Genomic DNA, 19,707 nt, shown 5'->3' with positions numbered 1-19,707 from the left:
AGCTTGCACGAGATTAGCCTAGTTCAGATCAACCTAGCTGTTGTTGACTTCACTTATAGTATTTACATCACACATTGTCATCATTCATCATCACTCTAACAGTGTTTTACTTAAAGCAGAAGTGAGTGATATATTTGTGTTAATATAAGTCTTAAATAGTTATATCTTCCGACAGCAATCACTTACATAGAGTGTTTGGACTGAAACACGGGTCTCTCAGTCCCTCTGCTCTGCTCTGAGCCGAAGAGAAAACATTTATCGTATCCTACAGTTTTTATCCAATGAGGAGAGAGAACGGCATGCAGGGCTGTGTGTGCAGCCAAGGAACGCCGTGAATGTGGTGACGTAGCGACGAGGACTGTTATGGTGCGTTCAAGGAAACTCGTATTTTTCCGACCGTGAAGTGGTACCAGTTCGATCTGGTACGAGTTCACCGGTCGGAAGTTACGAGTGGCCGTTATAGTGACTTTCACCGGTAAAACAGGTCGGAAAAACACAAGTGGGTTGCCTGGAACGCTACAAAGTCGTAAATTGTGACTTGAAGCTGTAATTTATGATTTCAAAAGCCTGCCTGGAACGCAGCATTAGCGAAAACGACCGGACCACTCACTTCTGCTTTAAGCTATTCTTTACAAAGAATGTAGTGCACAGTTCAGGTCAGTTAATGTCTGAATCATTTATTCAGTGGAACCTCTTACCCTTGAGGTAAATGTTGTATGGATGGACATATAAATCACTGACATTTGGACCAGTGTTTTTCCTTATTTTTATTCTATTTGTCAATGTAATGGTGTGTTAAAATTGTATCTGGTTACCTCTGACCAGGGTTAATTTGCTTTTCAAAACCAAAACAGTGAACAGTGTAAAGTGACAGCAACCACTTTAAACCCCCCTCAGGCCTCAACCTCAAACAATGTCTTCACATTAAGATGGGACAAGTACTCACACATGGATTGCAGTAGACTGCCACCTTCAATCCAGTGAGTCACTATTATCCCTGAATTTTACATTGAAATCTTAAGTTTATCACCTATGCATGTTAGCAGTCTTGTCTTTTCCTCCCTATTGTAATTGTGTTTTTATTTATTTAAAGATGGACAATTAAACATGAAAATTAATGTAAAATAAATTCAGTCCAGTATCCTGAAACAAAGATAGCCTGAATTATTTAAATATTGTTCTCAAAATTTCTCCTTATTTTCCAGTTGCGGAAGTCTGGTTTTAGTTTATCAATGAATCTGTTGATAGTCAGTATAGGTACTTGGTTGTGAGTACATGTAGGAGGCTAATTTGTGCATCCCCAAAAAACATTTTTGAATGAAATCACTAATCAACCATTCATAAAACCAAGCAATGACTATAATTGTCAAATTCATGTATTTTTGGCAGTGTGCTACCTCTCTGGATGTCCTTGCCAAATAAGGGCATTAATATTGCTTTGTGGACTTCACTTCACTAACCGGATCTGCATAAATACCATTTCAGCTGCAAAGATATCAACTTAATCTGGACAAAATTGCATTTGCAATTTTTAACTCCATCCACATTGGTACAACCAAAGGCACCGCATCTGCACACAAACACAGCACAGAGCTCCTCTCACCTTCTCTTTGTCTGTTTTCAGGCCTCGCAATTTTTTGTGTCCTGCACTGAATCTCGCTTTGAGAGCTGGTGGTGATTGAGGTTGACAATAACCCTCTCTCACTGCTCCCACAGACTCTTGTTTTTCCTGCAAGGTTAAAGTGAAATACCCCAGGAGAGTGACTCCTACAACTTTTCATTATACCACTGGATCACCACTAGACATTGAGGTTCACCTGTTTAGAGAGGCAACATGTTCATGGATGTGTACACGACTACAATGCACATACACACATTTAAGAAAGCAGTTTATGTATTTTTCAGCCCCAATAATCTTTGATGACAGTGATTATCGTGGCAGGTAGCAACAGCAGAGAGAAGGAGCTGAACTGTGGGAGCAGAATTAATGTATAATATTACGCAAACTCATGAACCCTTGATATAATTACAATTAGAGACACATAAACCTGTCCCACTTTCTACGATTTATGCCTAATTTTAATTTTAATCCTAGAGATCATTTGCAATACTGCAAGAAAGTTATTATACTGTACTGTAACTGTACTATAATTCAAAATCAACATCCTTCACCAGTCTGCCAACCCTTTTCTGAGCTGCAATGTGTTAAAGTGACTGCCTTACCCCAGACACCCTTCTGTGTTTTGCTTCTTTTTCACTATTGTTTTTCACATGAGGTCCTAAACATTTTTTTAAGAGAACCTCCAGACCTATCACTGCATAGGCCATGATAGGATTAGCATACAGGCAGTGAAGCCCAGCCTACTTTCTGAACATGTCCAGCACATTAGAGGGACAATACTTTTGTTGGCTGCTCATTTCTGAATGATGTCACCTTGTCTTGATCTGACATTGTACAGCATTGCTTGGGAACTTTCAGTAACATATGCCACTGAGTTTCTCAGTGGCAGGAGCTGCTCAACTCAAGACATAGCTACTGTAAAGTCTTTGTTTCTTCAGTATCCTAGTTGAATAAATTATTAAGCCAAATTTAAACTGCCATTAGTCATATACCAACACTGCAGTGGTTTAGACACTGAGGAGTAAATCTGTAATGAGGTGTTGGAGCAACAAACTTTGAAGTAATTTAAGATTAGGGTTTAGAAAAAAAACAGCATTTAAATGACTGAGAACTCCACTCCTAAAGGTCAAATCCTGTCAGCAGCTGTCTTTAGAAAAGTCAGTGTTAATATTTATATTTTTTACGTTATAAATGTGTGACTGGCTTGCTCCACTTCATTTATTATTTCTAACCAAAATGTACAAGATTATAATTGGCTCTAAAATGTCAATGGTTCTCGTCATCCTGCTCCACAAAACACCTGATGATGTTGGTGCCAAATGATATTCAGGTGAGACACAACGCTTGGGCTGAACATTAGGATGCAGCCAATAAAATGTCAGCGGAGGGTCTTTTGAGATTTACTATTACATAAAGCAGGTTTAGCTGAGTTTGTTTATTGGATAAAGGACACTGGATTTATGGCCGCATGTGAAATGTTTTAACATTAAACTTTTATAGCACCACCATGTGGACTCCTTCAGTAACATTCTGTCAAGTCTGCTTACCAAAATTTCCTTTAAATATACTGCTCTGTCAATCAATTTAATAGTGTGTGGTGAGTTTTATATTGCTCCTTATTTAGGGATTTTGATATAATAAAAAAAAGTCCAGTCATGGTTGGATTAAACTATATGAGTCAAGTGAAATGCTTGACACACATCTTTTGGCCATTGCCAAAAATAGCATGTTCATGGCGACTAGGTTTATGACATATGATTGATAAATGAATGTATGGGGGAAAAAGACAAACAGGGATTGTCATGGTGGATTTGTTACAAAGGACTTGACTGGCCACATGGGAGATGTTTAAAGCTTGAAGAGCTGAGTCAGTTAAACAATGGGTAGGTCAGACTGAGAGAGGAGATACCGCTTTTTGAAGTCATTCACATCAAATTTTCCTGACAACTTAAAAGTACATAGCTCAGTGGATACTAGAAAGCAGAAGCTCACCTCAGATGAGCTTCTCTGTCTCGAGTTCATGTCAAGTTTTTTTTTTGTTCTTCATACAGAACAGAAACCTACAAAAAAAGGAAAATCAATTACTGGCTCAAGTGGTGAGCACAGGGCATTAGGTCATCATGCATCATATTATAGATGAACGTATTATCTTACTTGGTGCATTTTTAAGGAATACATTCATGACTGTTATTGAACTGTCTTTGAATCAAATCTCTCATGAGAGTTTCAAATGGGGTTTACTTTGTATGTTTTTTTGTTTTGTTTTGGTTGTCTGTCAAGTTTGAGTTTGACCATACATTCACTTTCTTACAGAGAGGTAGATGAGAACATGGATATCATTCATACATCTGTCAGTTTACTGTAACCTGACAAAAAACCTGAAACCAAGACCAAGTATTTCTCAATATGCTGAACTATTCCTTTAAATCCCACAGTATTTTCTAAAAATGTTTCAGACTTACCTCACTGTGATACTATAAATAATATAGCAGTTTGTCAGACATGTGGAGTTTTTTTTAAACTTGTGATTATCTCTAAATTTGACATTTCCCTCAGCTACTCATTCCTCACTCATGCTACACGCTCCACATCAACTACTCAGCTCCACTTCTGCTTATGTCAAAGAGATGGAGTTTTCATACAGCTCAGATATTACAAACATTTTAATACATTTCCCAGCTGCTGAGATAAGAGTCAAATAAATTGTTGGTATCTATCGTCCATCTATCTGTGTTTCTCTTATTCATTTGACTGGTTCCTGAACTGCAGCTCCTGTGACACACATCTACTACAGGAATGATGCACTTTTTTGGTTATAAGCCTCCTCTTTCTACATTAAAGCAGAAGTAAGTGGTCCGGTCGTTTTGGCTAATGCTGCGTTCCAGGCAGGCTTTTGAAACCGTAAATTACAGCCTCAAGTCACAACTTACGACTTTGTAGCGTTCCAGGCAACCCACTCGTGTTTTTCCGACCTGTTTTACCTGTGAAAGTCACTATAACGGCCACTCGTAACTTCCGACCCGTGAACTCGTACCAGATCGAACTGGTACCACTTCACAGGTCGGAAAAACACGAGTTACAGGCTGCCTTGAACGCACCATAACAGTCCTCGTCCCTACGTCACCACGTTCACGGCGTCCCTTGGCTGCACACACAGCCCTGCATGCCGTTCTCTCTCCTCATTGGATAAAAACTGTAGGATACGAGAAAAGTTTTCTCCTCGGCTCAGAGCAGAGCAGAGTGACTGACAGACCCGTGTTTCAGACCAAACACTCTATGTAAGTGATAGCTGTCGGAAGATATAACTATTTAAGACTTATATTAACACAAATATATCACTTACTTCTGCTTTAAGATCTTTAAACAAAACCACCTGCCAGATTAATGTAGTATACAGTTATGGTACAATAGGTGATCTAGTGGTTTTAAATGACAGTGTCTAGATCTTGCAGAGATGTTCTTGCCACTTAATTCTGTAGTAAACACACAGTTGCAGATTACGCTCATATGTAATTTGTCTCTTGTGGAAAAAGAAATGTCAGAATACTGAATATTTACTGTAAAATTCATCATTGCCATGTTTACCGTCTTATACCAAATGATGATGCTTATGTACTGTCTGCCCCCGTGTCAGGAATAACTAACGTGAGAAACCAGGAAGTGATGTGTTTTACATATTGAAGGAAGACAGAGGTGAACTGAGCCAATTTCTGTGGGCTGTTTTAAAATGTAGTAGGTAGACAGCTCTGTGGGGACTGTTTCTCCGCCTTTGCCCTTTCCAGAGGAAAATAATGTTTGGAAAGTCTCTAAGTGGAAGAAAGTGGAGTGATAAGCAGCACAATAAACAATCTTGCTTTACAAACTGGGACGAGCCAAACCTGGCAGCAGAAGCAGTGGTTTGTAACCTCAACACCCAAGAGCCCAGTGTGAGCCAGAGTGTATGTTGTGATTGTTTTGGAGAGGGGTGGGCTTCCTGCATGTTATCCCTTATGTGTCTAGCCTATGTATATCATGCTGCTACATGCTGTACTGCAGCAGCAGCAGGGAGCACTTCCAAGAGTAGAGAGAGTAGAGGCCAAGTCAAACCGTGTTGTCAGTTTCATTTGATATGTTACATGAGTGTTCCTGAAGGATGTCAAAGCAATAACATAACATTGTAGAAAGAGGCTAACAATATCCCCGCTGCCCCTGAAGAGGCTGCTGTGCAGCAGTCTAAAACCTGATTAGAATTTGTCCCTGTGTTGTTGTTTGAAATACTAATCTGAGAAGAGTTCTTCAGTACTTCTCCTAAAGGTCTGTGAAGGGAGCGCTTGGCTGCCGCAACAAGACTGATGTTGATGTTTGCCAAGACTCTGAGCTGTATAAATGGATTCGGGACATTTTCAGCATGGATTCTTTTCCCAGGCTTGCACAGCTGTGCTTAAAGACAAGCTGACTTTTATTGTTCAGAAAATACATATTTTTGATTAACATTACTCTACAGAATGCATTTTTAGGACAGAAGCCACCTAGCAAATCTAAATATATTGATTTTTGCTGTGTTTTTATTCTTTTACTCCTCACGACTGCCATAAAGTTTTTGAGCTGGTTCTGAGTTGCTCAAGTTTGTCAGGATGGTGATGTTGTACTTGCCCAGGCCGGCACCCAGCTGTCAGCTCTGGACAGGTGCATCACCATCACATACTGTAAAGGCTTCAGTCAGCGAGGAGAAAAAAAAAAAACATCACAATCCAGATTTGAGAGAAATCGCTTTGTTGGAAAGTCTGTTATGTTAAATTGTCTTTAGAGCACTTCACTTTTTGTAATAACAAATAATATATTTATAATGTACATTCATTATATACCTTTTGCTTTCTGTTATCTTTATTATTAAGGGTGGCTGGATGCAACAATTTAGGGGACAGTTTGGCCACAATGCTGCAGACATTTCCTGATTTCAGGGCATAACTGAGCCATGAGCAAAAGTTTAAAGCTCCATTACAAAAAATACTTATTTATAACGTTTGGACTATATAATTCTCCAGCAGTTCCATTGAAATAAATCGCCAACATACTGTCTGATGATTATATCTTGAAAATGTCAACATGCTTTCTTCTTGGAACTGTATCTCTGCATATTTCTGAAATTACACTTTTATTGAAACCTTATGTCAGAAAAAAACCAAATCATGTCTTGTTCTTTGTTAACACAGCATTACATTTTTTCAGGTCCCTCTTGGCCCGTACCCACAGGAGCAGTACTGTGAGGGCCTGATAACGGATTTTCAAGGAGAACTTGTAATTTTAAGTACAGTGATCAAAACCACAGGCATGAATGTTGAAATCCTATAAGTGAAAATAACACAATAAATTCCTGGAGGGTAAAACTATGCGGTATGTTTTAGAAAATTGTCAGTGGTGCAAACTATGTGCAATTTGTCGTATTGTGACTTCAAGATATAAATGGGTGCAATGTTTTATGTGTTTAGCTATTTAATGTCATTTCAATCAGGACAGACTAATTACGACAAAGAGAGACAGGTTGAAGATGAAGATGAAATTATATTTATTGTGCATAAGAATACTGTAAACTTTGGCGCCTAGACACTGGTGGTGGTAGGGACGTATGAGGCCACCTGATGAGGAAACTTCTTGGTTGAAGATCTGGATGAAGACGGTTTGTATCTTGATGGAGGTGATGCAGGGGTGGAGGTGGGCTGAGAGTTTTGCTGAAATGACAGCTGGATGACAGCAGAGAAAGAGAGCACTTTTCAATTTGACAGCTAATGACTGATTGGTAGAAGAGAGAGAGGATGGCAGACTGATTGGATGAATCAGGTGAGGAAGGGTGGAGTGAGAGGATAGCGGGAAAACTGGGAAGAGGCTTGGAGGCGTGCTTAAAGAGAGATAGTCTTCCTGTCTGAACTTTCGCTTAGCTCAATTTCAATTACAAGAGACTCGTTTGTGTCCAGGAGTTGAGTTTAATTGTCATGTGCAAAACAAGAGAAGAAAATGGAGAGATGTGAGTCTTTGACAATTAGATCCCATCATGTTAACATAATGTGAAGAGGGGGTGAGGCTGTTGGTGGAGGAGGAGAAGCTGGGGATGTGGTTGTGATGAGTGTGATGATGAGCTTGGCCTGACTGGATATAAGATTGGCGGTGGATGAAGAGGAGGAGGTCACAGCAAATTGCCTGGATATGAGGAGTGGAAGTGGATGGTGTCGTTGGTGCAATTTGTCTCAATATGAAGACTGGGGGGGAAAGGGGTGGAGGTGGGTTGCTGCAAACACAATGACAGCACGAGATTGGCATGTTGAGATCGTGGTACAGTAAGATCTGATTGGTTGGTTGCCAAGTCAGCTGATTACGAGGAGAGAAAATCAGAAAATTGTGAGTGGAAGTGGAAAAGCGACAGAATTTACACTAAGCTTCATATCAAGTTAAACCTACATGTCTCCGTAAAATATAGCCTCAACAGTAAGTGTGAAAACCTTTTCATTGACAGTCTATGGTCAAAATAGATGGATTGGTGTGTTGGTATAGCTTGGATGCCTTGTTGCAGCTCATCTCCTGTCAAGATTTTCTTTTGTACCATATGTTTTTAAAATATGACAGCAGCTACAAGTCTGTTCTTTTTCACTGTAATATTGACAAAAATAATATTATTAGTTATAAAACAGTTAGAGATGTTTGTATAAGAATTACTAGAGGATATAGAACCAGCTTGTTTGCCTTACCTTCATTTCTCCATCCTTCTTTTTTGTTTTATTTTTATTAAGTCTCAGTTGTAGTGGAAACAGAACGAGCAGAACAACCAGTGAGCTTTTGGATGTTTTGGGCCACATCACTGGGGGGCATTGTTATCAGGCTCAATGGCCTGTTTCATTTTGTTTGTATCCATTAAACTACTGCAGTCGAGGTCAGTATAAACACCAGCTCCTCCATACAAGTGCAGGTATTTTTTGTGATCATGGTTTAAAACAACTCAAGCGGTATACCTAAAGCACAAACCTTGTGCCCTTTAAACCCTTTAGACATTTAAGATGCTTCCCCAACAACATCAAGGTCAGTAATATCCAAACAATCTCACTCATCCTCAAACAATTACCAGAGAGGATCTTTCAGATTTCTCTGCCAATGAGAACCCTGACCTGACTGTGCCTCTCTTGAAGCAGCAACTTTTATCCAGAGGGTATAACAAAGTTCCTCAAAGTGGTCTCCTTCACCCCTGTTTCAACCTCATCCTCAATTATTTCCTGCAGTCCCCAGAAGATCCAGCGGTCATCTTCTGTGACCTGCCAGTGCTTCCCTGCTGAGTCAGCATTGCTATCCCAACTTGGAGGACCTCTTGTCCAACATGACACATTCCCTCAGCACCGGTGAGTGACGCTGTGAAAACACCCTACATCATATTGGCAGGCTATTCAGAGCTGCACCCTGTACTGAAAACTCCCAGGAAATTTACAGTGCCAAGGCTTGATGAAGATCTCTCATGGGCCTGACCTTTACTCTGTTAAATAAAATGTAGTGGGAGGTATCAGCACAGAAAACAGCCTCTTATCTGACTTCAGCGACAAATACAGCAGCACAGAAGCAGATGAATGTATGAACAGATTAATCCATCATCAAAGGATGCATCACCCTATTGCTGATAAACATACACAGTATCAACAATACATACAGTGGCTAAGACTTGCTGTAAAAAGAGTGGGGAAATGGTTTGTTGTACTTGAATATTCCTCACATTTGGTGTTAGTCTGAGCACTAATAATGAGATCATATTCATGCATAGTAATTCTATGGCTCTGGTTTGAATTTTTACTCTACTCTTTAGTTCTCTAACAGACACCTTGTCTCCATGCATGAAGAAAGACAACAGTGAATGTGTTTCCTCATCTTTAACTTAATTATTCCATCCACTCGTATGATGTTCATTATTGCCCATTAGCATTCATAGATTTTGCATCTTCACAGAATAACAAAGTAAAGGTAGGTCTTGGCTCATTCTTTACTCTATATGATCTGGAAAGGTGTTTGATATTACATTCTCTTATTGTGTGCTCTGTCTGTATGGCTTTATACTGGATGTGAGAAGAGAGATGATGAAATATCTGACTTTACCACTTCCAGGGATGACTGGCACACACCACAAACACAAACACAGAAGATACAGGGAAATACTCTCTACCCTTTGGATTTCTCTCTGCTGTGGTAGTTCATCTTAATAAACTTACTGTTTGCCTGCCCTTTTTGTCCTAAATAAGATGCCCCGAGGCAAAATGAAGGTTTTTTTTTTCAAGTATTTTGTCACAGAGGCCAGTGACAGGACTCAATTGTTTAGAGACTCTTATATCAAAACTGCAGACCTTATTCAAGCAAACACAAGTTTCATTTTCAAAAGTTTGATTTGATTCACTGCCTCCATGTGTGTGTGTCTGTGTGCACATCGGTTATGGTGGGATGCATTCTCAGTTAAAAGTTCACCAATGCTTTAATATTTATGAAAGTTCCATTTGCTGCTTCAAGAATATGACTGACTAAAAAAAATCCTCATCCAGAAGTAGCTAAGTCTCATTGCAGTGCTGGTTTTATCAAGAACTGGAACAATATGTTTGAGGCTCCCTATTCGCTTGTCAGATGCCTGTCAGTCTCCAGACACAACTATGCTCTATAGTTTTGGTGTGAATAAAGAAAAAGCGCCTTTCAGTGTCTCTGGGGAAAGTAAAATATCAAATCAAAGAGTGGAGTGTGTCCTTGTAGCTTTTTACAAGTATGTAGAATATAAGTAGTCTGGCAGTAACTTTTCTTCCTTTGTATTACATTAAAGGAATTCCTACACAGTGCCCTCAGTGGAATTTTTCACATTTACTTTAAATTCCTACAAAATTTGACATTCTCAAATTGATTTGGATAACTTGACCTTTTATTCTGTTAATTTGCATCAAATTCAACAAAGTCCTTTATTGCATATGTTGTCTTGAATGAATATGTTTTGTGTGATGTTGATTGAGAAATTATTCTCCTCCATAAAATCAATCTTGGATCCCAAAGTTGACCAATATTTTCATAATCAATTGTTGTTGTTGTTCAAAGCTGTAGTGCATACAATTTCATGCCTGCTAAATGTCTGTTATGCCCAAGCCATTACTACACAAAATAACAAGACACCCATTGGTTGTTTTGAATTTTGTGAATCACACGTTTAACTTAGGAGGAGAAGTGAGTCGCCTAGTGTAGCAACAGGTAGAAATAAACGCCCACGGCACGATTCAGAAGTGCATTGTACTACACAGGAAATGTTTGGTTGTTCAGCAGAAGGAATACAATCAAAGAATGAAAGTGACCTATGGAGAAGACAAACACACATTTACATTCACATGTTTTGTTAGTAAAAGGAGTAAAAGATCAGTGCAACTAAAATATTGATGAATACACCCTTGGGCACATTACGAGCAACACAATATGGCACTTGTTCAATGTTCATGCGATTAGGGTCACATGGACATAGAGTTAGGGTTGGGGATTAGGGTTACGTTGAGAGCAACCATTGTTGTCCGGGTCTCTTCCATGTCCATCAAATAATGTCAGTGTGATAACCACTTCCACTTATGGGGCCCTTTTGGCTTTAGGGGTAGGGTTAGGGTTCCACTTACCACACTGGGTTAAAGTCTTGGTCAAGTCCATAACCCTAGCATTATTATTATTAATAATAACTCTAGCACAGGGCCACTAAACTTACTGTCATGTTCATGAAACAGTTTGAGACAAATTCTGCTTTGCAATACAATGCATTATCCTTTTGTAATCAGCGCTGGCTATGAGTGTCCATAAGGGAATGCATATGGACAGCAGCTATGCTCTAATGGGCTGTGGCATTCAGATGATTATGTAAGGGATAATGTATAGTTCGGAGGTTGTTATGGAGAAATAAACCCCGACAGGTTGTATGGAACCCCGACGCGAAGCGGAGGGGTTTCATTCAACATGAAGGGGTTTATTTCTCCATAACAACCGACCAACTGTACATTATCCCGCTTATTACACGGTTTACGAGTGAAATAATTAATTTGAAACATAATGTTGACCAAAATACGACTTTCATCGATTTAAAATTGCATTTAGCGAATCTGCAAGACCGGTCACTTCCGCTGTTTTGCCGAGCCTCCTCCCGTTCGTGCATTTGAAGCCTTTGATAATCAATCAGTGGATCGATGGATTACCATACACGTGTTAAAATGTGTGTATTGTGTGTAGTCGTATCTGTCATAAACAAGAGATTAACTTTACTGTTTACGGGGTGCGTTTGTGTCGCGGAGCCGCGGTGCCAGCTGCACCGAGATGAGAGGAGAGCTGTGACACCGGGTCAGAGGCTCTGATCAGCAGGTTTGGTTTCCAGCCACGATGTGGAAGGAGCCTCCACTCTCCTTGTAACATGTTACAAATCATTTATCTCTAACATCACTATCAGTCCGACGCTGTTTAATGACGGTAAAAATGAAACACAAGGTAAATATCCTGCATAGTTACTGCAGTGAAGTTAGTTTGAAGTTGGATATTTGACAGACATTCGCTCACTCACTCGCTTCTCAATATATTAAAAATCCATATAAAATATTAGATGTGTTCAAATGCAATAAAAACAGGTGTGTCTCATAGAGGAGGCTAAGCTCTACCATCCTGTGTCGATTTTGAGCCAACAGGTCACATGACCTAGGAGTTATTGAGCTATAATGCTCATATTTACAGTATAAAATACATTAAAAATTCATATAAAATATTTAATGTGTTTAAATGCAATAAAAACAGGTGTGTGTCATAGAGGAGGCTTAGCCCTACCATCCTGTGTTGATTTTGAGCCAACAGGTTACATGACCTGAGAGTTATTGAGCTCTAATGCTCATATTTACAGTATAAAATACATAAAAAATTCATATAAAATATTAAATGTGTTTAAATACAATAAAAACAGGTGTGTGTCATAGAGGAGGCTTAGCCCTACCATCCTGTGTTGATTCTGAGTCAACAGGTCACATGACCTAGGAGTTATTGAGCTATAATGCTCATATTTACTGTATAAAATATATAAAATATTCATATAAAATATTAAATGTGTTTAAATACAATAAAAACAGGTGTGTCTCATAGAGGAGGCTTAGCCCTACCATCCTGTGTTGATTTTGAGCCAACAGGTCACATGACCTGGGAGTTATTGAGCTATTAATGCTCATATTTACTGTATAAAATATATAAAATATTCATAAAAAATAGTAAATGTGTTTAAATGCAATAAAAACAGGTGTGTGTCATAGAGGAGGCTTAGCTCTACCACCCTGTGCTGATTTTGAGCCAACAGGTCACATGACCTGAGAGTTATTGAGCTCTAATGCTCATATTTACAGTATAAAATACATTAAAAATTCATATAAAATATTAAATGTGTTTAAATACAATAAAAACAGGTGTGTCTCATAGAGGAGGCTTAACCCTACCATCCTGTGTTGATTTTGAGCCAACAGGTCACATGACCTGAGAGTTATTGAGCTCTAATGCTCATATTTACAGTATAAAATACATTAAAAATTCATATAAAATATTAAATTCGTTTAAATGCAATAAAAAACAGGTGTGTCTCATAGAGGAGGCTTAGCTCTACCATCCTGTGTTGATTCTGAGTCAACAGGTCACATGACCTGGGAGTTATTGAGCTATAATGCTCATATTTACTGTATAAAATAAATCAAAAATCCATATAAAATATTACATTTGTTTAAATGCAATAAAAACAGGTGTGTGTCATAGAGGAGGCTTAGCTCTACCATCCTGTGTTGATTTTGAGCCAACAGGTCACATGACCTGGGAGTTATTGAGCTATTAATGCTCATATTTACTGTATAAAATATATAAAATATTCATAAAAAATAGTAAATGTGTTTAAATGCAATTAAAACAGGTGTGTGTCATAGAGGAGGCTTAGCTCTACCACCCTGTGCTGATTTTGAGCCAACAGGTCACATGACCTGAGAGTTATTGAGCTCTAATGCTCATATTTACAGTATAAAATACATTAAAAATTCATATAAAATATTAAATGTGTTTAAATACAATAAAAACAGGTGTGTCTCATAGAGGAGGCTTAACCCTACCATCCTGTGTTGATTTTGAGCCAACAGGTCACATGACCTAGGAGTTATTGAGCTATAATGCTCATATTTACAGTATAAAATACATAAAGAATTCATATAAAATATTAAATTCGTTTAAATGCAATAAAAAACAGGTGTGTCTCATAGAGGAGGCTTAGCTCTACCATCATGTGTTGATTCTGAGTCAACAGGTCACATGACCTGGGAGTTATTGAGCTATAATGCTCATATTTACTGTATAAAATAAATCAAAAATCCATATAAAATATTACATTTGTTTAAATGCAATAAAAACAGGTGTGTGTCATAGAGGAGGCTTAGCTCTACCATCCTGTGTTGATTTTGAGCCAACAGGTCACATGACCTGGGAGTTATTGAGCTATTAATGCTCATATTTACTGTATAAAATATATAAAATATTCATAAAAAATAGTAAATGTGTTTAAATGCAATAAAAACAGGTGTGTGTCATAGAGGAGGCTTAGCTCTACCACCCTGTGCTGATTTTGAGCCAACAGGTCACATGACCTGAGAGTTATTGAGCTCTAATGCTCATATTTACTAGCCTGATGCATCAGCCGCTTACTTCATTACATTTCATATAGCGTCTGAACACGAGCCATAGGGATTCGTTTGCTTCCGGGAGGCGGTTGCTTACATTTGCTTCAACTAATCGCTGCTGCTTGGTGGTCACGTGTGCTATACACCGGTTAAGCTCATAGGTTAATCTTGAGCGCTTGAGTTCAACGTCATCGCCTTCACTTACCCGTCTGTTCGCTGATTGGTCCGTCCGCTCTGGCGGACGGAGCAAACCGAAACGCATTGCTAGTGTCCTGACTACATTGTTGAGGCAAATGAAATTTGCCGGAACCAGTAGGCGGCGCTAGCCTGGCTACATATTTACAGTATAAAATACATTAAAAATTCATATAAAATATTAAATGTGTTTAAATACAATAAAAACAGGTGTGTCTCATAGAGGAGGCTTAGCCCTACCATCCTGTGTTGATTTTGAGCCAACAGGTCACATGACCTAGGAGTTATTGAGCTATAATGCTCATATTTACAGTATAAAATACATAAAGAATTCATATAAAATATTAAATTCGTTTAAATGCAATAAAAAACAGGTGTGTCTCATAGAGGAGGCTTAGCTCTACCATCCTGTGTTGATTCTGAGTCAACAGGTCACATGACCTGGGAGTTATTGAGCTATAATGCTCATATTTACTGTATAAAATAAATCAAAAATCCATATAAAATATTACATTCGTTTAAATGCAATAAAAACAGGTGTGTGTCATAGAGGAGGCTTAGCTCTGCACCCTGTGTTGATTTTGAGCCAACAGGTCACATGACCTGGGAGTTATTGAGCTCTAATGCTCATATTTAGCCTACTGTATAAAATATATTAAAAATTCATATAAAATAGTAAATGTGTTTAAATGCAATAAAAACGGGTGTGTGTCATAGAGGAGACTTAGATCTTCTGTTCTGTGTTGATTTTAAGCCAACAGGTCACATGACCTGGGAGTTATTGAGCTCTAACACCCATATTTACTGTATAAAATATATAAAAAATTAATGTGACCTGTTGGCTCAAAATCAACACAGAATGGCAGATGTGAGCCTATGACACACACCTTTTTTTATTGCATTTAAACACATTTACTATTTTATATGAATATTTTATATATTTTATACAGTAAATATGAGCATTAATAGCTCAATAACTCCCAAGTCATGTGACCTGTTGGCTCAAAATCAGCACAGGGTGGTAGAGCTAAGCCTCCTCTATGACACACACCTGTTTTTATTGCATTTAAACACATTTACTATTTTATATGAATATTTTATATATTTTATACAGTAAATATGAGCATTAATAGCTCAATAACTCCCAGGTCATGTGACCTGTTGGCTCAAAATCAACACAGGGTGGTAGAGCTAAGCCTCTTCTATGACACTCACCTGTTTTTATTGTATTTAAACACATTTAATATTTTATATGAATTTTTAATGTATTTTATACTGTAAATATGAGCATTATAGCTCAATAACTCCTAGGTCATGTGACCTGTTGGCTCAAAATCAACACAGGATGGTAGAGCTAAGCCTCCTCTATGACACACACCTGTTTTTATTGCATTTAAACACATTTATTATTTTATATGAATATTTTATATATTTTATACAGTAAGTATGAGCATTATAGCTCAATAACTCCCAGGTCATGTGACCTGTTGGCTCAAAATCAACACAGGATGGTAGAGCTAAGCCTCCTCTATGAGACACACCTGTTTTTTATTGCATTTAAACGAATGTAATATTTTATATGGATTTTTGATTTATTTTATACTGTAAATATGAGCATTATAGCTCAATAACTCCTAGGTCATGGGACCTGTTGGCTCAAAATCAACATAGGATGGTAGGGCTAAGCCTCCTCTATGAGACCCACCTGTTTTTATTGCATTTAAACGAATGTAATATTTTATATGGATTTTTGATTTATTTTATACTGTAAATATGAGCATTATAGCTCAATAACTCCTAGGTCATGTGACCTGTTGGCTCAAAATCAACACAGGATGGTAGGGTTAAGCCTCCTCTATGAGACACACCTGTTTTTATTGTATTTAAACACATTTAATATTTTATATGAATTTTTAATGTATTTTATACTGTAAATATGAGCATTAGAGCTCAATAACTCTCAGGTCATGTGACCTGTTGGCTCAAAATCAACACAGGATGGTAGGGTTAAGCCTCCTCTATGAGACACACCTGTTTTTATTGTATTTAAACACATTTAATATTTTATATGAATTTTTAATGTATTTTATACTGTAAATATGAGCATTATAGCTCAATAACTCTCAGGTCATGTGACCTGTTGGCTCAAAATCAGCACAGGGTGGTAGAGCTAAGCCTCCTCTATGACACACACCTGTTTTTATTGCATTTAAACACATTTACTATTTTTTATGAATATTTTATATATTTTATACAGTAAATATGAGCATTAATAGCTCAATAACTCCCAGGTCATGTGACCTGTTGGCTCAAAATCAACACAGGGTGGTAGAGCTAAGCCTCCTCTATGACACACACCTGTTTTTATTGTATTTAAACACATTTAATATTTTATATGAATTTTTAATGTATTTTATACTGTAAATATGAGCATTATAGCTCAATAACTCCTAGGTCATGTGACCTGTTGGCTCAAAATCAACACAGGATGGTAGGGCTAAGCCTCCTCTATGAGACACACCTGTTTTTATTGTATTTAAACACATTTAATATTTTATATGAATATTTTATATATTTTATACAGTAAATATGAGCATTATAGCTCAATAACTCCTAGGTCATGTGACCTGTTGACTCAGAATCAACACAGGATGGTAGGGCTAAGCCTCCTCTATGACACACACCTGTTTTTATTGTATTTAAACACATTTAATATTTTATATGAATTTTTAATGTATTTTATACTGTAAATATGAGCATTAGAGCTCAATAACTCTCAGGTCATGTAACCTGTTGGCTCAAAATCAACACAGGATGGTAGGGCTAAGCCTCCTCTATGACACACACCTGTTTTTATTGCATTTAAACACATTAAATATTTTATATGAATTTTTAATGTATTTTATACTGTAAATATGAGCATTATAGCTCAATAACTCCTAGGTCATGTGACCTGTTGGCTCAAAATCGACACAGGATGGTAGAGCTAAGCCTCCTCTATGAGACACACCTGTTTTTATTGCATTTGAACACATCTAATATTTTATATGGATTTTTAATATATTGAGAAGCGAGTGAGTGAGCGAATGTCTGTCAAATATCCAACTTCAAACTAACTTCACTGCAGTTGCATAGTTTCTCTTTTCTGTGCTGCGCTGATCAGAGCGGCGTCCCTAGCAACGGTCTGTTATACATGACGACGGTCCGTTATACAGAAATAACAGACCGCAGAACGCAGCGCTGGACCAATCAGAGAGCAGCATTCAATAGAGCCGTGTAATAAGGATTACTATTATGGGCGGAACGTGACTCAAGACAACATTTGGCATACCATTATAACACCATAACCAACATGGGCTGTTACTGTACAGTAAGTTGGGCCCTGCTGACACTGTGATCTTATGGTGACTGTTAAAGCAAACCTGCTTCAAGGCTGGAGGTATTGTTCATTATGAGCTGCTTTTCTGTTCACCACAGTTGTGAAGAGTGATGAATCTGAATATATATTCATATTCAAATCGTCTCTGTAAAACGTCTACTGTTGGGTGTAAAAATATTAGGAGTCTTTGTGTGTTTTGTTGATAACTGCATGAATAAGCAGGCATAAAATGCCTGTTGAGTGTAATAAAATCTTAATTTCTAAAATCAGTTTGTTGTCCTTTTCTTTCTCTCCTCAATTAGCAATTGCTGCATTAGTATCAGCAATGACTGTTGATACCATGATTATACCAGCATTCAAACAAATGAGTCCAAAAAAAGTGAGCACCTGCTCATGAAAACAATGTTTAACCTCTAGTAGTCAAAGCCTCAACAGGAGTCGGCTTCTCCAAACCGTGTGTTGCTGTGATCTACTGTACTGTACAAGCACATGAAAAAGAACATGCTCCATGTCTCACAACGTATCAGTCAAATGTATTTTATTTACATACTGGTCTGGATAAATTTGAATTTGTTGAATGCACCTATGCATACAGAAAACCTCTAAATTCCAGCCGACGCCCTTCATTATCACAGCATACGATACGCAACTATGTGCTTTGCAAGTTACAGACAGAGCATTTTACCACATGAATATACACATTTTGTGCACTTTAAACATGGCCTTGCACTACACAAGGTTTCAATCTGTTTACAAGTTCTTTAATTAGAAGCTGAAATACCAACCATTTTGAAATCCAATCAATATTCATGTATGAATAAACATAACGTATAAACCACACAACAAATGGGATCATAGATTTTTAGTATGTACACGCAACTACATTTACAATAATACAATTTGTGAAAGCCTAAAAAGTTGTAGGTGTTGTCGTTATAACAAACTGCACTTAATATAACAAAGCACATACTGTATAATAGAAAGTAACTGTTGATTTGCTAGTGTCACAAATAGAACATTGATTCTGTTTGACACATTTCAAGTATCTGAGAAACATGACTGTAGAGTGTTTTAACAACTTAAAGAGGCTTCAATAAAAGATTTTCGGCAGAAAAAGTGCTTTCGTTTTCCAAACTCTCTTCTGCCAAACCGATCTTTGAAATACTGTGACAACAAAAGACAGCGCTGCTTCAGTCATAACTGTGCTACAGGACAGTAGCAATACCAAAAACTCAACAAAGACCTACAAAAGCAGGCCTGAACTGGCTCTGACTCAGATTTGGAGTAATCTGGATTAGCACCAAATAATGACAATTTCTTTTTTCCATAGTATTTTATGTCTGATCTTCAAAGAAATGTATACCACCTCTGATATTTCACTGATTAAAACAATTACAAAATGCATCCCTTGCCACATAGCTTAACATCAAGCAAAAAAAAAAAAGAAAGAAAGAAAGAAAGAAAGCAATGGCTTGTGATTTTAAAGATCAAAGCAAGGAAAAAGCAGACTCCTAAGTGAGGGAATGATCCTCTCTCCAGGAAGAAATGAAGCGAATGTGCACCTGGATGGCTGCCAGGGCTGTGTTGGGCGGAGGACATTTCCATGGTAAGTAGGTACATGCAGGTTTCAGAGTAACAAGGTGATGGAGTGAGAGGAGTGTGCTGCTGGAGATCCATGAGATTTGGTTCAGTCCTTTTATTCCCGGACTGCTCAGAGAAAGAGAAACCCACTGTTCTGCAGATGCACGATTTTGAGAATATCGTTCACAGGATGGAGTTGGGAGGAGGGAGGGGGGGTGGGGTGGGGACTGGGTTGAGAGGGGGAT

This window comes from Trachurus trachurus (assembly GCF_905171665.1).
Source record: "Trachurus trachurus genome assembly, chromosome: 1".
In the NCBI taxonomy this organism is placed as follows: domain Eukaryota; kingdom Metazoa; phylum Chordata; class Actinopteri; order Carangiformes; family Carangidae; genus Trachurus; species Trachurus trachurus.
Note: the sequence above shows the minus strand (reverse complement) of the source record.